This window comes from Nelumbo lutea, chromosome 7 (genome assembly GCF_056320005.1).
Source record: "Nelumbo lutea isolate HS-2025 chromosome 7, American lotus-T2T, whole genome shotgun sequence".
NCBI lineage: Eukaryota > Viridiplantae > Streptophyta > Magnoliopsida > Proteales > Nelumbonaceae > Nelumbo > Nelumbo lutea.
In genome coordinates, this window is record NC_142690.1 from 56,171,868 (window position 1) to 56,191,144 (window position 19,277).

At 33.5% G+C, this 19,277-nt stretch overlaps 1 non-coding gene and 1 pseudogene across 1 annotated transcript; both read left to right on the plus strand.

The window, feature by feature from the left end:
• Positions 1-9,123: 9,123 nt before the first annotated feature.
• Positions 9,124-9,281, plus strand: LOC148846492 (U1 spliceosomal RNA). The gene has a single exon (XR_016102681.1). It is a non-coding gene; the product is annotated as a U1 spliceosomal RNA (small nuclear RNA).
• An 8,520-nt stretch (positions 9,282-17,801) lies between these two features.
• On the plus strand, positions 17,802-18,437 carry LOC148846493 (non-specific phospholipase C4 pseudogene; annotated as a pseudogene).
• The last annotated feature ends 840 nt before the right edge of the window (positions 18,438-19,277 follow it).

A 19,277-nucleotide genomic window follows, 5' to 3' on the forward strand; every position in this document is an offset into this window, starting at 1 on the left:
TCAGAATAGAAAATGAAGAAAGGAGATGGTGAAACGATTTACCTGGTTGGTGTCCTTCCACCTCTGTTTTTCTCTCTCAAAATAGAATTACTTCCACTACTGTGAAAGGTCTGACATGAAGAAAAACAGAACAAAAGTAAGAAATATAAGTGTTGATCATGAGAAGAGAACAAAGAAAAAGAATGGAAAAAAAAACTAACTTGAAAAGTAGAAGAAAAACAAAGTTTTTGTGTTTGAGTTGGACACAATCTAGGAGTGGTTTCCGACGTGATAAACCCTCCTAGAATCGTTATGAAACATGGCTCTTTTAAAGCAATCTGACGTGGCCAAATATGGTTCAAGTGTAAGAATTTAATTGGTTAAATTCATAAAAACATGGAATAAAAAAATAAAAATAAATAAAGAAAAGAGAAAATTTCTTCACTTCTTTGTTTTAATGAGAGAGAGAGATGATTATATAGGGTAGGCTACATGAATCCTATTGGCTATTCTGTACCATTGAAAGCAAGGTTTTTAAAAACCGGATTGGACACGAATCAAATGGTCTCACAATTTGGTTCAAATGGATGGTCCGTTATGATTTAAAAATAAAATAAAAAACGGCCAAAATCCATTGTCCGAATTAATGGGTCAACAGTTTGACCACTTAGGTCAATAGGTCATTAACCAAACCAATGGTATATGGTCCAAGAGCAGTTTTAAGATGAAACAAAACTGATTGCCTGACCAGTTTCAAGGTCAACCAGTTCAACTGTCTGGTCTGGTTTGATTTTCAAAACATGAAAAAAGAAGGTTGTTTTAGATCGGCAGCTGATATTAAAACTTTTGCCAAACTTTTTGGAGAACGAAAGAATTTTAGGGTGTAAAAATGGGAATGGAAACGTCTGAAAAATTGGGAGTGGAGTACCTTTTAGGGGATCCTATAAAGCTATTGAGTAAATACTTATATAACATATCTTTCATTATTGTATTTTATATTTAATAAAAATATTCTGTATATATACTAATATAATCTTTTTGTATTCTATATTTTGTTACATATGCATAGAAAATGTTTTATTTTCAAACTTAGATAATTATAATAGCATACTTTTAAGTTCAAATTATTTATACTAATTTGCTAGTGTGAGAGCAAGAGAAGTGAAGATGGGGTCATAGGAAGGAAAACAATTAATTAATAGACTAAAATTTTGGGGTGGCTGTTAGTTTGATATAGAGGTGTAAAGTGGGCCCGTGGGCAGCCTGCACTTTGTGCGGGCTGTGTTGTGCCGGCCTACGGGCCATGCCGCCCTCCTCGGTGAAAATTTTGGGGGTCGGCCCGGCATGGCCCATGGCCCAAGCTCATGTAGGCCTGTGCTGTGCCATGGGCCGAACCTTGGGCCATGTCGGGTCGTGCATTGGGCCAAAGCAATTTATTCAAAAAATTGGCAGAAAACTTAAAATTTTAATTTTATATGAATTTTGTGTATATAATTGCTTATATATACAATAATTAAATAAATAAATATAATAAAATTAAAAAAATTACTTATTTTATTAATATATTATATAAATATATATAATATAAACATATATAAATATATATAAAAAATATATAAATAATATATATGGGTCGTATTGCAGTCCACAGGTTGGCACGACCCCCTTGGTCGTGTCGTGCTGGCCCGTGGACCTAAAACCCCAGACTCAGCATGGCACAAACCATCATGTTGGGCCTAGCATGGCCCGTGGGCTATCGTATAGTGTCGTGCTGGGCTAGTCCAAATTTGTGTTGGGCCACAAGCGGCACAACTGGATTTACACGTCTAGTTTGATATGTACACACATGAAAAGGGGAGGAATGACAATAATTTAATTACTAATGGGGCGATTGTAATTATTAATAGTATTGTAATTATAAATAATTAATACTGTTAATAGAAACCGCCCCATCAGTATTGTTATTATAAATAATTAATAATTATTGTTAATAAATATATATTTACTTTAATTTTACGTTAAATTAAAATTATAAACATTGTTATTAATAAATTAATAATTATTGTTATATTAAAAATAATTAAAAGTATTGTTATTGATTATTTAATAAAATATTATAATTATTGACTATTACTGATAAATACTGTTAATTTAATTTAATTTTGGTAATTAAAATATCATTACTGATTATTTAATAAAATATTATAATTACTTACTATTATTTATAAATGTTGTTTAATAATTAAACATTTAATAAATAATGTGAACAAGAATAATCAAAAATAATGTTTGTCCTTTTGCTTATTGAATTTCTTTGGTGTAAAGTTTTGGGTTTTGTGCTTTGAAGATTGTTATATAACGTTAGTTAAAAATTCTATTTGCATTTAGCTTAATGAATTGCTTCAAGGTTCTAAATATCGACATGGGCTTATATGCCTTGTGTTGGTGCTTTTTTTTAGGTTTTACTTATTTTTTTTCAAAATCGGTTCAGAGAGGCTGGTTTAAGGCTTGGCTACCCTCTAAACCAATGGCTGACCCGATACAACCCCTGTAGGGGCATATCGGGAAGCCACCGACACGATATGTATCAGCCGATACGTGTTGATACTTTGAACCTTGAATTGTTTTGGTTTACATTTATAAATTTTGTGCTTTGAAGATTTTTACATATTGTAAGTTAAAAAAATTGCTATTTGAATTTTTTTTTTTGAAATTTGATAACAGTTATACCTAAAATTGTCAAATAATGTAACAATAACAATTGTCAAATAATTATAAAAATTATCAAATATAAATTAAAGAAATTACCATTATTAGACATAAATTATCAATATTTATAAAAATTACTAAAAATAAATCAAAAGAAATTCTCACAAATTAGTGGACTTTAGGATGATAATTACTTGAAATTATCTGATAATATAATCCTAAATACAATAAAATAATTTGCCAAAAATTATCATAAATTAGTAGAAAATGTCCAAAAATAGCCACTAAATTCCATAAAATCGATAAATTACTAGAATTTACCAATAAACTATCATATAATAAATATAATACATTAGTATATATTTACCAAGAAATTAATATATAATAGAAATTACCAGAAATTAGTAGAAATTATATAATAGAACTAATTTCCACTAATTGACCAATAAACTATCATATAATAAGTATAAAAAATAAGTATATATTGACCAATAATTCTCATAAATTAGTATAATAGAAATAACCAGAAATTAGTAGAAATTAGCCAAAAATAACCACTAATTTCCATAAAATATTATATTTACCAAGAATTATCATAAATTATTATATAATAGAAATAACCAGAAATGAGTAGAACTTAGGGAAAAATAACCACTAATTTCCATAAAATATGATAAAATATATGAAATTAATATAACTTTGTAAAAATAACCATTAAATTCCAAAAATTAGTAGAACTTAGGATGATAATTACTTCAAATTATCAAATAATATGAAAATAAATAAATTTCAATAATTTGTTAAAATTTGCATTTCGCTTTCCATGCATCGCACGGGTCCCTGCTAGTATATATATTAAAGGGAAAGGGGTGGTCTCCCCTTTTGCCAAATGGTAGTAGATTTCCCTTTAATTTATATATATATATATATATATATAAGATTATTCATTAAAAATTCTCACAAACATAAGGAATCTTATTTATCTTATCTGCCACCAGTTGTTGGGTCGATGATTCAACCGCCTGGTTTGAACAGGATGGCCTGTTTTGACAACAAAAATTACAGGCAAAAAATTGAGTGTGTAAGGTCCATTAAGCAGTATCATACGTGTTATGTCAATCGAGCCAGTGTGTCTCATATGGCCCGTTCTTACAACAAAAACTTTAAAAATAAAAAATGGCCAAAAACTATAGAACGGTTGGCAGTTAGGCTGCTTGGGTTAATGGGTCGTTGACTGATTCAATGGTTTTTGGCCAGGGACCGGGATTGGGGTAAAACGGAATCGGTTACTTGGATAGTTCCCAATTACAAAAAAAAAAAAAAAAACAACAGTTTGACTGTTCGATTCAAACGGATGACCCGTTCTAACAACAAAAATTACAGGAAAAAAATTGAGTGTGTCAGGTCCATTAAGCAATACCATACGTGTTATGTCATTCAAGCATGTGACTCAAACAACTCAAAAATGGAACTGTTTTGGCCACTGGTTTTTGGGTTGGCGGTTTGACGACCTGGTTTGAACAGACAGCCTGTTTTGACAACATAAATTTAAAAAGAAATAAAAAAATGGCCAAAACCATTGAATGGGTCAATGGTTCGACCGCTTGTGTCAATGGGTCGTTGACCCATTCAACGGTTTTTGGCTAGGGACCAGGATTGAGATAAAATGGAACCGGTTGCTTGGATAGTTCTCATTTAAAAAATAAAAAAAACAACCAAAAACCATTGAATGGGTCAACGGGTCAACGGTTCGACCGCTTGGGTCAATGGGTCGTTGACCGATTCAATGGTTTTTGGCTAGGGACCGAGATTGGGATAAAACAGAACCAATTGCTTGGACGGTTCCCAATTCAAAGAAATAAAAAAATGGCGGTTCGACCGTTCAATTTGAATGTACTACCTATTCTGACAACAAAAATTATAGACAAAAAATTGAAAATTTTATGATAATGTAACACCTGATCCCATATGGGGTGATTAAAGTAGTCAACAACGGCGTCCATCCAACTCAATAATCTAAAATTCCATCTCCTCTGGCTTGCATCAGGCTGCTCATATGCAGCCTCTAGGAAACATAGAACTAAATGTCTCTATTGCTTTTGTGAGATCATTGTAAGTGATTGCAGCAGTAGGGTAAGAGTCTACAGCCTAGAAATCAACTCAAGCTGAATGGCAAGCTCTCATTTTGAGACTCTTTAGGAAGCAAAGAGCAGAAATATCAAGCAGCTGAATGCCTTTTGTGGTGGATTGTCAATAGTTAACTTTTTGAATATGCAAATAGACTAGGGGTGAGCATTATTTGGTTAAAACCGAAATATGGAATCAAAAGTTTTAGTTCATTTTTTTTTTGTTCGATTTTTGGATAATTCGGTTCAGTTATTTTGGTTTTTAGGAATTTTGGTTTTTAATTTTCAGAATTAGAAATTTGGTTAACCGAAAAAATCGAATTAACTGAAATTCATTATATAATATGTAATATATAATATACAATATATAAGATTTAATATATAATATGCTATATATTTATATATTAATATATTACATATAATGAATTATAATGAAATCCAATTTCATAATATATATATATATATTATAGGTTATAATATATAGTATTTTATATATATTAAATAAATTCAGTTTTTAACTGAAATAACTGAAAACCGAACCAAAAATTTTGATATTGGTTTTCTTGTAATTCGGTTTCAGTTCTGTTTCATTTTTTTATTTCAGTTTTTAAATTTTTGATTTATTCGATTCGGTTGTTAATTGAATAAACCGAATGCTCACCCCTAAAATAGACAATATAACAATAATTCATGATGTAGTTTACTCCTTGAAATCTTTGCCTCAACTTTCTATATTCTCGTGGGTATAGGTGGGGTTCTGTAGCCAATCTCTTTATTTGTTTTAAAATCCTTTCTTCATATAATGTACAAATAAATGATAAACATTTCAAAAGAGATTATAGACATTGGATTGATCCAAATAATAATAACAAAAAAAAACCTAAAAGTATAAATTGGCATTTTGTAGAAGTTTGAGAGATCAAATCAGCCCCCCATAATGTCTCACAGCACATCCCTGCCATGTATTAGGAATATCTCCCGATGATATTACCAGAAATGATGATATCATCATCGGGAGATGTTCTCAATACACGGAGATGTGCTGTGGAATGTTGTAGGGGCAATCTTGTGGGGGCGGTTTATTTGAACTCAAAGTTTGAGTTGGCCGGGGCCCAACTGATGTCCAAATAACGAGCTTAGATTGGGCTTGGTGTATTGGACTAAGATGGGGCCAGGGCTCCGCTGGATCACAAATCTTGACTGGTTGTCTTGTTGGGCTTTGGTGTGGGCTGACCTAGGTAGACAAACGTTGAAGAGTTGCATTTGTCCATAGGAGAGAACCCCCCCACCACACCACCAACTATAAATGATTAATTATAGTTGGTTCAAAGCTTGGGAACTTAATTATTAAAAATGATTAATTATATTTATAAATTATAATTCTTAAGTTTTAATGTTTTATGGGATGGGAAAAACCTAACTCTCTTATCCAATCATAAAATATGCATTGGCACAATTTCTATGTCAAAATGTAATTTATAATTATTTATTATATATTTCCAAAATTTGTAAAAAATAAATAAAATATATTTATACTATATTCAAAAAAATAGTTATTAAAGAAAAATTTTTAATTACTTTGTGGATATGATAGATCAACCACAGAATTATAGTATATTCAATCATTGTGATCAAATGATAAAATTTATTTATTTATTTATTTATTCCAAAAATATAAAAACAAAAAAATTATTAAAGAAAAAATTTTAATTGGTCTGTGGATATGATAAATCATCAACAGAATTATAATATATTCAATTGTTGTGATCAAATGATAAAATATAATTAATTATTATTTTATTTTTTAATTCTAAAAATATGAAAAAGCAAAAAAAAAATAAAGAAGATATTTCAATTGCTCTATGGATATGATAGATAAATCCATAGATCTAAAACATACTTAATCTTTATGGGAAGAGAAACAAATTACATTTTCAAAATTTTTGTTAATTTATATTTTTCCCAAATATGTTCATGAAATTTCCATAAATCTATGATAACACAAAAAAATGTGATTTTGAATGTAAGAAATGTAGATAAACATAAATTTAACCATTCAAGAAAAAAAGAAATCACAAGATATTATAAAAATTGAAAAAAAAAACCTATTTTGCCAATTTTTTTCAAAATTTGAAAAATCTTAAAAAAAATAACGATTCACATTTGTTTCTTGCAAACTTTTGCAAATTTAGCACTCTAGGAATGAAGTTTGGAATTTTAGAGTTATTTGGGGGGTGAAAGAAGGCTTATTTCGGGGAAAAGAAGTTTGCTTTCCCCCTTTAATTTTTTTTAGTTTTTGGCCATATATTTTTCGTCGATACGCTATTGATACGCCCTGACACACCCCTAATACGCCCCAATACACCCCCAATATGGGTTAGCTATGCATGAAAAAAAAGACGAAACGTCTGATTTCCATGCATATCCCATATCGATTTTTCAAAGATGCGATATGCCCCATATCGAAATTTTAAACCTTGGATGAAACTAATTTTTAAGAAAATTTCCGGTTAGTGTTGGAAATTCTTTTCTGAATTTTAATTAACTTAATGTACATTCAACATATTCAAGCAAGCACCAAATGCAACCTCACACAAAATCATTTATACTCATCTGGTACATAAAAATTAAAAACAGGGCAGAATACATTGATCAAGCAAATTAATGAACTTCTTATTTCTAATGGTAGTAGCAGTAAGTTCCTGGTTTTTAATAGAATTAATTGAAGGAAGAACTTAGACTACATTTCATCAATTTAACATCCAAGTGCCTGACTTGTTGCTTGTTAGTTCTACATCTTGGATGAGCAACCTTACAGATTGTTTATGCATGGTATATATGAGGACAAAAGTTTCTAGTTCTATGAATCTGAAACGATTGAAACTGCAACATAAGAACACATTGAAACAGTACTCTATTTCTGTATTTTGGATGGCAATTCAGATTGCCTTTGGTTATAGAGTTATTCAGATTGACATTTTTGCATAAACCCAAAAAAACTCAAACAGACAATTCAATATTAATAGTTGGCTAGGTGGGTTTCTTCTTCTAAACTACCAATCATAAATTGCATTTCTTGACTATATATTTGCATTATACATGAAACAGTCCCATATTTCCATGCAGAGAACTCTACTCACTACTAACTCTATAATGAGATGTTACTGGCTTCTATTTGGCTTTAAACAGCTGTGCAGTGAGCAGAATGCATTTTCCTACAGATCCTCTGTCTCTTTTTGGAAGCTCTGAATCTGGCCTAAAACGTTTAAAAGTAGTGAAGCATAAGGAGGGGATTGAAGCTGAAACATCTTTTGGCATCAAAAGAAGCTGAAGAAGATAAAAAGATACTTGCGAGGACAATGAAGATTGAACACCTAAAGAAGTTGTCCCCATAACAGAGCAGCTTATAGCTATTACATTAATGCTGCAACTATAGATTCTCAAACTCTTGAAGAGGTTGCAAGGCTTGAATATGCTTTGAGGAGTGAAGGCCTTTCCTCTTGCTAATACTGAAAGATGATTCCTTCTGCACTCTCATATGATATCACAGTGGAGGAAGCTCCCCTCTTTAATTTACTGGTGGGTTCTGACCGACCAGCTTTCATGGTGAAGATGGCGGCTTACATATATGTAATAAACTAATTCACCAAAGGATGCTTAGTTTTGGATTTTATTGTAGGCAGTATTGCCCCGTTCTCTTTTGGGTAGGTCACTTACCCGCGTAAATGCACTTACCTGGGTAAGTGTTTTCCAAGAAAGACTTACCCGGGTAAGTGCATTTTCACATGTAAATAAAGCAATGGACATTTTAGCCATAAAAATTCTATAGTTGAAAGGGACATTTTTGTTCCATTCAAGTATTAGCAACTTTTCCCTAGATGAGAAAGTTAATTTATCCACCTAGGAGATGGGTATCGCTTATTTTTCGGGTAAGTGATACCCTAGAAAATAAACATTCTTTGGTCCCTACATAAATATGAAAAATAAACATGGGTTTCTTGGTCAATAGGAATCAAAATCCCGTTACCAATTTCCCCCCTCTCAAAATCCAAAAAAAGAACACCCCTATATTCTATATGCCTTTATAAAAATAGGATGCTGATGCATGGTGATGGTGAAGTCCCACAAATGGTTCTATGCCTTCGGGTGACAGCCAATCAATAAAGTCTCATGTGAAAAGCATATGGTAGGATAATAACAGTAGTAGGTCTAAGGTTTCACTTACTTTTAGTCCCACATCGGTAAAATAGAAAAGAAGAAGTGAAAGAGGGAGGTATAAGTAGAGACAATGGAGATGAGAGAAACATATTTACCTTCCTAGAGGTGAATGGGTGATCAAGAAGGCCCATGACCTAGGTTGGCGACTTCCATTGCACCAAGGACGGGTGCCCGCCTAACATCTCCCTGAGTGGGAGGATGTACGTCATAATTTGTGGTAGTGGGGAAAAGTGTTCGCGCGGCCCCTGCCGAATACTAAATTTCAAGGGTTCGTTTGGTTTATGGTCAGAATTGGAATTGAAATCTTTTGAAATTGGAATGGTCTATTCCCATAGGATTTAACTCCCAATCTCCCAATTAAACAGTTGGAATCCCATTCTTAGTCTGACTCTAGACCCCTAATCCCAATCAAACAGTTGAAATCCCATTCCCATTCCGACTCCAGACCACTATTCCTACAAATCAAACGGATCCTAAGTTTTAATTCGACTAACCATTCCTTGAATGTGAATTCATAGCTTCATTTCTGATTCAGCTAACATGAATTTTGGACTGAAACTTATTTTATTGCTTCTTCAACTTGTTACTGGATCTAACCTTCAATCATCACCCGACCCGTATTCCTAATCTAAAAGCAAATTTAGAGCCTGGAGTTCCGTCTTGATGAACCTACCGAACTCAATTTGTAGATCTGAGTTGAATTCGACCCTGGAATTCTGTCAAAGGCTTCCTCGGTCATAGAGGCTTAAAGCTTCATCTATTCTTGCAGGATTGAAGCTAGTTATAAGTAAATACGTTACACATTGCTTTTGGAGACTAACATATTTTTGTCAAAACTTTATCAATTGTGCACAATTTGGATCATATTTTTACGAATTAATGAAATTCGGGTTTATTATTCACAGGCAAGTTTTATAAAACCGAATTGGACAATGAATGGGTCAGGGGTCCAGTTCCTGGGTTGAATGGTCCGACCATTTGAACCGAATATACAGCCTGTTCTAATAAAAAACTAAACAAATAAAAAATGGACAAAACTATTTGATGGTTCAAACGATTCGACCGCTCGGGTCAACGGTTTATTGACCAAATCAATGGTTTTTGGCAAAATAACAGTTCTGGGGTTCCCAGTTTTTCTAGTATGACCGTCTGGTCTGGTCTGATTTGAAAACCGTCTTCACAGGTATGCTGACCAATGCTTGGAGTTGGACCTTGGAGCAAAACAGAAAAAGAAAAGCTTGGAGTTGGGTAGTAATGGTAACAGGGTGGGGATTACATTCTCCATCCCCGACCCCAACCCCCAAGTCATCCCCCATCCCCGTTCCTGATCCTCATTGGAGAAATAAACTCTCCTCCATCCCTGACCTCAACGGGGATAAATTCCTTGTCGGAGACCCAAATTCCCAATTACACGAAATCCACCGGCTGAACCTGAAATGGTTGTTTGTTGGCTTCCATTTCAAACAGTACCTATACCCCAATTTCACAAGGGAGGACCGTTGTGAGTTGTGGGTTGCTGAGTTGAGAGAGAGAGAAAGAGAGAGAGAGAGAGAGATGTTGCAAGTTGCGGTGTTGATAGATGAAGAAGGAAGAACTAGGGTTTTGAGTACCAACGTCCGATGGGCGATGGTGGTCAGCAATGATAAACAAAGAAGGAAGATTGAAGAATTAGGGTTTTGATTTTCAGCCGCCACCTCCATAGTCTGTTCTTTCTTCTTTCTCTATCCTCTATCGAGTGGTGGTAGAAGAGAGTCAAGAGACTCGATAGTTTTTTAGTTTTTGTCTTTTACTCTTTTAATTTTTTATTTTTACTCATTTTGAGTTTTTGTAATTCGTATAATGTTTAATTAATTATTAATTGAAATTGTTATAATTTCATAAGTTAATCAAATAAATGAATAATATATAATATAATAATATTATAATATAAATATTATATAAATAATATATATATAGTAATTGGGGCTGAAGTGGGGCGGGGATTGCATTCGATCCATCCCCATCCCCGAACCCGATTGGGGATTCAATGATAGCCCCATCCCGACCCCGGCCCTGCCAAAGTACTCTCCATACCCGAACCTATCAGATTGGGGAGCCTGAGTACTTGTTGGGGAGGGAAAAATTGCCTTCCTTAGAGTTGGACCCATTGTGGTTCTTTATAACCCACCATTAGATGTGTGACATGAGTACATATATATCTAATCCATTGACACAATTGGAATGGACCCCATCCAGTCCAAAATCAATTTAGATGGATTGGATAGACCAACAAGGCATATTGGATTGGACCAATCTGGTCCAAAATATTTATTAGATTGGATTGGACCTGATCTGTCCGTAATAAATTTATATTGGATTGGGTTGGATTAAACCAATATGCGGTTCATTGATATAAGATAAGAAATAGGTATCAATAGACCGGGTTTGGATTGAAATCAATCTAAATTAAACCAAATTTGAACAGATTGAACGGTCTAGATATTAAATTAGACCATCCAAAATGGTCCATAATATTATTTAGATTGGATTAGGCCTGATCCATTTGTAATGGATTCACATAGGACTGGATCAGATTGGACCAAATCCAGTCCATTTGACACCCCTAGTTACACTAGAGGGCATGCATTTGTTTTGATGCAATTAACTGAAACAAGAAAAATACAAAAGCTAAATGCCCGCATATATGTATGCATGTAAGTTTCATTTATCTTTTATATTAAATTTCACACACATTCATTTATATATTTTGATATCTAATTACTCGATCAATTCTACTATTGTTATATCCATAATTTTGTCAATTATAATTTTTCGGAGTGTTTTAAAACACTAATCGTGTTCTTGGAAGACTCAAGTTTGAGTTTAACTTGATATACTTAGGCCAAGAGGGTTTGCAAATTAAAGGTTTTGATTCACTAAAAGAACACTGTTAAACAACTAATTCCTAATTTGATTGCTTAAATGATCTATTCTAATCACTGTTGAGTTGAAACATGCCATATAGGTTATTCAAAATTGAAATGGATGACAAGGATGAAGCATTGGAGGAAACCATTAGTTGGGATTTTTTTTCTTGACAAGTAGGTGCATTCAAGCTATGTAAAATCGCACCATTTGTGGTAATCTTTCAAGAAAATGTTGCTGCAGTGGTTAGGTTATTAGAGAACCAGTAGTTGCAAAACTATGTTCAAGAGTGAAAGTAAACCTAAGAGAAACCCCACCTTAATTGAAGGTTCAAATGCTTAATTGAACCTTAGATTTTCTTTAATTTCTTTTAACATTCTTTACAAGTATTTGATATCATTTAGTGGATAGCATATCACTTGCGTGCATTGAAATTTTTAAATAAATTTATTATTTTAAAGGTTAGAAACAACAACAACAATATATATATTTCCAATTTTGTAATTTTCTCTTCCTTAATTTTATAATTTTGTACAATATGATATATATGTTTTTTTTTCCTTTTTGGTGAGGGGTAATTTGGTCCTCCGATGACATCACTACACGTGGCACCCAAGCAACACCTCGATGCTGAGTAAGCAAATCATCTTGACAAGTTGGCTCGTAGCACCTCGCATAGGCCGACCTAAAATACCTCGGCTTGGCCAAGCTAATAGGACTCCGAACTAGGGGCGACCTACTTCCGAACTGGCCGAGCTATGAGAAGTACCACCGGAAGCCTACAAGGCATGCTTGCTGACTTGTCACATAGATCCGTTGCCAGTCCGAGATCTTCGGAGCATTGATGAGTCGACCGTTAGGCCGGCCTACCTGCACCACACGCATCAGAGTTAATCGGACGGACCTCAACCCCCGCGCAAATTACGTAACTGGTGTCATTACTCTCCTGACTAAACGGAAACAACTATTCGAGAACATGAGACTCGCTGCAATAAGTCTCTGACCATTCACGCCTATATAAAGGGCTCATTTCCATCTAAAGAGGTATGCACGATTAAGCTCTCGCACTTTCTAAATCTTCAAGGACTCCTCACTGACTTAAGTATTGGAGTATCCATCCCGGGTACAAACAACCCGGGCACTCTAACTCTTTCTCTTGCAGAACAGCATAGCTTGGCTCAACTCAACTCGGCCACTGGCAAGGCAAGCATTTGATTCGGCATCCGAATCATCTGACATGTGAGAGCCGCCAGATCACGCATTTTCAATTGGCTTTTCTCATATGGGATTTTATTGTTTGGTCCATATATGCTAATTTTCATTTCTCTAGATTTAGGAGAAAATCTCTGAACAAACATTTCAGAATGTTTCCCTAGACTTGAGAGAAATTCGCAAAGAAACTCTTGCTTTAGATTATGAGGATTCAATGATCTATACCCACTCAACTTGCTTTAGATTAGATTGAAGCTGCTAAAGATTTGACCCGGAATGTTGAAGGAATAACAAATGATGTTATACACTGTTTCAAAGAAGAGTTGTTCTTTGTATTACAAGAGAGGGAGAAAAAAGTTGGTGTAAAAGATATGACTTATGAGTAAAAGAAAGGCAGAGACAAGACTTTTATATTCATAGAATTAGAGTTGGAGCAACACTCTATTGTTGACCCACATTATTGATTCCTCACTCAAACCTTCAGGCAATTCCAAAGTCTGAAATTCTTGTTTGATTTGGGTTTCTTTCTTGTTTTTGTCCCAATTTCTCTTTACTTGGAATACCTGTATGTACTTTAACTTGAAAGGCTTCTTTTTTGTTTTTTGTCGTCCCAACATACAACACACTAATTTCCTCACTGTTACTGAAACGTTTCCTTTGCTTTTGACACTATTGCATCCAATGTTTTCAAAACCGGACAAGACCAGACGGTTGGATCAGAAAAATCGGGAATCAATTACATGAGCGGTTCTATTTTATCCCAAACCATTATTTGCATAGTTTTAAAAAATAATCCGGGAACGGAATCATTCTGGCCACTGGTTTTCAAGTTGACGGTTTGATCATCTAGTTCGAACAGATGGCCTATTTTGACAAAAAATAAAATAAAAAAATAATTAAAAATAAAAAAAGTCAAAACTGTTGAACGAGTCAACAGGTCAACAATTCAACCACACAAGTCAACGGATTGTTGACTGATTCAATAGTTTTTGGCCAAGGACCGGGTTTGGGGTAAAACAGAACCAGTTGCTTAGACGATCGCTGGGATGAATGATCCAACCATCCGGATTAACAGCGGTTCAAAAACCATGATTATTTGTCCAAAAACCATTGATTTAGTTAACAAACCATTGACCCGAATCATCGAACCATTTGACCTGCAAACAATTTAGTTTTACCCAAAATTCAAATCGTTCAATTGTTGAAGTATGGGTTCAAGCAACTCAAATTAATATTGGCATCACTTTGAGCTCCCCTCCATGCACTTTCTAAATCAAATTCCCATCTCAATGGATCGGATTGATGGCCCTCCTACTAATTCGAATTAATCAAATCATCCCATCTCCAATAATTATGCATGAACTCTAACAGCTCAACCAATTCCTAATAAAAAATCAACTTTTGTTGTCTCTACACATTGCCCATTTGAAGTAAACGTTTAACACTAGTAAAAAAGAGCATAGATCAATGTTCATACCTTCTCAGAGATCGGATCTAGAACAACAATAACATCGCTGCTAATTGCAGAGATCATTTGTGCAGTCAAAGCTACGGTGTCGAAGAAAAAGATATCTACGTTGGTTTAGTATTGTGATTTCAATTAGGCCAGCTTCATCATCTTCTCAGCTTGTCAGCTCTCCGGTGTACTGACCAAGGTTCAAAGTATTGGAAACGTTAAGTGTATTAGAAAGGTAATTTTAAGAGATGTATCCTGGATATACATGCATATTGAAAAAAAAAACTAAAATACGCAATTACACATAGATACCTTGAAAATAGTATAAATATTTTAATAAATCATAAAAATACATCAATAGCATCAAAAGAGGGGCAGAGAATGATCATTCCCACAAATGGGGGAATGCCATTCTAACAGGAATGAGAATGGGATTCCAATTCTGCCCAACTGAACAGTTGGAAGTGGAATTCAGAATAGCCCATTCCGATTTCAATTCCAGACCCCTATTCCTGCAAATCAAACAGGGCCTTAGTTTTCTAAAAAATAAAGAATATGTGAAGTCTCTACGAACACATGCACAAAAGGACCCAAAGAACGGAAGTCCTAGAAATCTGCACCGACAAAAAGCTTGTTGAACGAAACTTTCTAGGTTTTCTTTTCATCTCTTTCTTCTTTGCCATCGCTGTAAAAAGTGCTCTGAAGCTCATTTTGGCCCATAAAGAGCCACAAAAAATCGTGCTGTTATTTTTGACCAAAATGTTTATTTTTTAATTTTCTATTCATATGAACCATTAGTGGTTAGCCTAAACCTTTTCAATCTCTTTTCTGAAATTAATTTATTTTTCAAATTTGCTCTTCATATCAATCCCTCAAATGTAAAGATATAATTTTAAATCCTCTATTTTTTTTATTATCTATAAAGTTTGTATTTTTTATGTCGAAACCGGTCTCAATAATAATTGTATGGGTATTTTGGACATTTTTATATTTCATTTTAGAAGATTCTAACAAAGAATATTCATTTGCACCTATGTCAACAAGATCTAGGAGGTAATTGCAATTACCAAACATGAGGGGAGGTTTTAGCATTTACCCTTCTTTAAATGCTTTTAATTCATTGATTGGATTTGAATGTGGAAATATTTAGATAAATACTGTTTGTAAATACCAGAATATGATATGGTAAAATACTGTTTGTAAAAAGACCGCCCCAAATCTTTAGATTCCAACACTTCGCTCCTTTCTACTTTGAAAAAGGTTATCATGTGTCCATCATGTTCTTGATCAAAATTTTAAATCCCTAAATTACCCTTTTCTTAATTTGTGGGCCATTTTTCCATTTTCTCTTATATTTCTTTCTTATTCTATATTGTGGTGAGGATTTTGTTCGATTAGCATGCAAAAGATTTAAATAGAGGGAATTGAATGAGATAAAATGAAGTAGTTCAATTTACAATTTAAACCTTACAATTAAATAGAGACTAAATTCAAAATAATTATTTTAGTCAAAACAAAGTTCCATAATCTTATTTATATTTTTAATAGTAGTGTAAATATATAATTATAGATGTGCTCATTTTTTTCTATATTTTTTTATATTTATGTGTAAAAATAATTCCGATATGTCACACTTAATTTTTGTTTAATATGATAATTAATTAATATTATACATGTGCTTGAATGTTTTTTTGCAACATTTATGTATTTTTTTTCTTTTTTATTATTTATTTATAACATTAAATTTTAATACATTTGACCCAAAAGTTGAACGGTTGATCTTTGCCAAATAGTAAAATAATTTCATTTTTGGTTAGTTCTAAAGAATGTATTTCATTTTCGTTATCAATAAAAATAATTCTTTTGTTACACTTATTTTTTTTAATTTGATTAACAAAAGTATCAATGTGTCTAATTTTCTACAATTTTGTAATTTTTTATATTTATTTCTATTTTAAAAAACTTATTATCTAAATATGACTTCATAGGTTTATCAATTTTATTTAAATTATTGAATTTCTTAGTCATCACTTGGATAAAGAATGTTTTTGTTTTTTAGCCAGTTTTTAAAATATATGGGTTTATATTGTTAAAATATTGACATAAATCTAATTAACACTATTTATTGGTGAAAAATAACTTAAATATAGGATTTAATAAGAGAAAATAAGAGTTAGTACCTTTAAATATAAGACTTCATGAAAAGAGATTAAATGAGGTATAGAGTAATAATTGAAGTTACATTTTCAACCCTTACAATTAGAAATATAATAAATAGACAAATGTAGGCATTTTAGGTGTTGTCAAAAGTTGTCATTAAAGCTTTAATAAAGTAACATTCATACCATTTATCAAACAAAGAAATAGAGGGTAATTTTCCGCACTTTTATATATAATAGATCTTTTTCTTTTATTCATTTATTAAAAAAATATAAGATTTAAATAGAAGGAATTGAACGAGGTGAAAATTAGCAATTCAATTTACAATTTAAATCTTACAATTAAATACAGACTAAATTCAAAATGAGTATTTTAGTAAATGTTTTAGAAATTAGACCAAACAGGACAATCGAACCGTTTTGGCCCAAGAGCTGATCAGGTCAGCGGTTCTGTTTTGGCCCTAAACCGCTATTATACAAAAGAAAGGGTAAATTACAAAGACCCCCCTTGTATTATGGGGTCTGTGACAAAGACCCCCTTATACTTTGTTTTGCGAGAAAGACCCCCCTATACTATGACTGTGAGACAAAGACCCCAAGATGATGGAAAGCGCTAAATTACCAAAATACCCCATTAAACTTTTTCTATTTTCTTTTTCTTGCCACTTTTCTCTTAAAACCTATTTAACCTAGAAGAAATTGCTTTTGGAAATCTGGAAGAATAATAAAACAGTAAGGTAAGTCGTCTTACCCAACCTTTTTGAAGAAATTGTTCAATTCATCCCATCTAGACATGGGTAAGCACCCCCGTGTGAAGCCGAACAGCTCGGAGGGGTTGGTCACGAAGGAGAAATATTAAAAGTTATGTTTACTGACATAGGCTTACCGAACGTTTATCATTAGTTTAAAGGACTCACCTTCCATCTCAATCTTTATTTACTTTTGCAGTTTGTAGCGATCTGTTCTGTTCCTATCTGTTTCAGTGGGTGTTTTCTGTAACGGAACCGTTTGGGAGGATTGTTACTACCGTCACAATCCATGCCATCGGAGAGCAGCAATGGCAAGCCATGTCCCATCAAAACGGTGGTGGTTTTAGTGCAAGAGAACCGCTCTTTCAATCACATGTTGGGATGGATGAAGTCCCTCAATCCTGAAATAGATGGCGTTACAGGACAAGAATACAACTTGTTGTCCACAACCGATCCCAACTCAATGCGTATTTACTTCGGTGATCGGTCGGAGTTCATTGACCCCAACCCTGGTCACTCATTTGATGCAATATACGAGCAAGTGTTCAGCGTCCCATGGGGGCAGTCATCTTCTGGTGATGATAAGGTTGCGATGATGAATGGGTTTGCTCAGCAGGCAGAGAGCGTACAGAAGGGACTGTCGGAGGTAGTGATGAATGGGTTCAGACCAGAAGTGGTGCCGGTTTTCAAGGAGTTGGTGATGGAGTTTGCTGTGTGCGACCGGTGGTTCGCGTCGCTTCCGACTCTAACACAACCCAATAGGTTGTTTATTCACTCTGCAACATCGCATGGTGTAGTCAACAATGACACCAAGAAGCTGATCAATGGGTTCCCACAGAAGACCATTTTCGATTCGCTCGATGAGGCCGGATTCTCTTTCGGGATATATTATCAGTACCCTCCTTCCACACTTTTCTACAGGTGAGGGTCAACTGCCTCTCTCTCTCTGTCTCTCTCTCACACACACCCTACTCTGGGTGGTTTTCTCTTGATTGTAAGGGAGAAATATGGTGAGAAAGTATAAAACACGAAGAGGGTTAAAATTGTTAGAATATTTATTACAAGGGTAGTATGGGGATTAAAAAAATATTACAACAACGGACTTTCATCTTTTTGGATGGAAGGCTAACAAAAAGGGTCTTTGTCTCATGGTCATAGTATAAGGGGATCTTTGTCGCAAAACAAAGTATAGGAGACCCCATAGTATAGGGGGATCTTTGTAAACGTTGAAATGGTTAGAAACTTCTAATCTTGATAGTTTAATCATTAAAATGTTCAATCCGATTAACGGTTCTCGGGTTGCTTTCAAACTAATTCCATTTTTTTAATTTTAAAAATAGAAATTAAAAAATAAAAAAAAAATCATAAAAGAAACTTTCATATCTCAAAATAGAAATTAGTTAAGGTTTTTAGTTATTCCATTTTGATTTTGAGTTTTCTCATTTCTGTGATTCTTTTTAAATTGTAACGAAAAATTGCAATTTCAATGAAGAAATTGAAAACTTGATGAGGGATCAAACACCAATATTATATTAAAATCTGATATACACCAATGAATCAAATGATCTGGGATTTGAAAGAGATTTAGAGAGATGTAAGAAGAGGGGAAAGCGGTGTTGTAGTGACGATTGAACTGCTGACCCGGAAATCAGAAGCCAAAGCAGTTCCGTTTTTTGGGTCAGTTTTTAAAACATTGATTTTAGTCAAAAGAAAGTTCCACAATGTTAATTATATTTTTAATAGTAGTGTAAATATAGAATTATAG